A 1,678-nucleotide genomic window follows, 5' to 3' on the forward strand; every position below is an offset into this window, starting at 1 on the left:
CCAGTGCTAATGGGTCAGTACGTAACCCCTACAATTTGATCACCTCGAGTCTCAAATGTTTTTAAAAAAATCTAAAATGACCCAGCGAAACGCCAACTTTTTTTTACCGATAAGCTTGTTCTACTTTATTTAGACTTTATCATTAAATAAATGTTATTAAAAAAATTTAATGAACTCTTCTTATTCAGGCAAATTCAATTTAATTTTTTAATTTTTTTCCCTTAACACATAATGATCCTGAAACCCTCATGGATCGAAAGAAGAACATTAACTACTCAATTTTATGTATATCAGACAAAAAAAATAAAATTTTGTGAAAATGAGCAAATTCACTTAATTGTGAATAATTTCGAAAATAATCAATCGATTTGTATGATCGATATCTCATATTGTTGCTATAATATGTGGATTTGCGATAAAGTAATAACCCCCTTTTTGAGTTATCATAAATTAAGTGGAAAAACGTCTAAAAAAATTCAGAATTTAAAAAAAAAAATTTGAAAAAGCTTCTCCATAGAATTTAAAATTTGGACCATTTTTATACTACTGGAACCACAATACATCAAAATTGTGTAGTGGGTTAAAAAGCCTCTAACATTTTTTCGATTTTGTTTTGAGGAAATTTAAAATTATATCTACAAATATTCTGCCTGCCTTAATAGTTTTCAGTAGCTTATAAAGTCGACCATTGCCATCTAGGTTTATCATATCGTGTATGTATTCTGGTTGTATCTGATGCTATTACACGAGTTTCATTATTGTTGAGCTCTTATCGCGTTTTGTTTTTAGATCTGTTATCTGCAATTGGCTTGAAAAATGCTTTAGGACATCAGCTAGTTAATCATACTGAAGTATGGATACTTTAGTTTTTTTTTACATTTTCATTTCTTGTCCTGCTCAAGTGGTATTAAGGACATCAACAATAACAACACGAATGACAAGAACTTAAAGAGGACATAAAAAACCGAAATATTATTTATATTTAATGTTCATGTTACTCGCATTTCTAGACCACCTTAGTTAGACCCACATTTAAATCTTACGGGATTCTTAAGTATTTTACCACATAAACAATTTGGTAGATGTTGCTGTTATTGCTGTAATTTTTATGGCCAGTAAGCTATTAAACTAACACTCTTACACAGGATTTAATACTCAAATCGAAGTTTTTATTTTCTTCATGTTGTTCCTTTTTTTTGGTTTTTAGTTTATGCCAATGGTTTCTATATTTATTTGTTAGTATTGTTTTCTTATCTACTTAATCTGGTTCTGATGGTTTGAAGGATTTCTATGATGAATTTGATTTCTTGCTCTGGGTGTATTAATGTCAATTATAATTGCTTTATTTAATGTTGTGCATACAACTATCGTATCCTTTGTATCCTTGAAGACGAGCAGATAAGTGATGTAGATTATAGTAGGTTCTACCACTGATAAATAAATTGTTTCATAACTAAGTAATTAAGTATAATAGATTAACTTTTTTGTTCTGGTCATTAATTGCTTATGTTTGGTGATGGGTTATCAATGAGTTAAAGTTAGTAAAGTAAAATACTCTTAATATGATCTGAAGTTGATGGAGTATTTCTATAGAAAAATACTATAAAACTATATGTAATTAATTACACTACTCAAAAATAAACATATTCTTTATGACAACCAAATTCATTGAACTATG

Source organism: Calliphora vicina, chromosome 3 (assembly GCF_958450345.1).
Source record: "Calliphora vicina chromosome 3, idCalVici1.1, whole genome shotgun sequence".
Lineage (NCBI taxonomy): Eukaryota > Metazoa > Arthropoda > Insecta > Diptera > Calliphoridae > Calliphora > Calliphora vicina.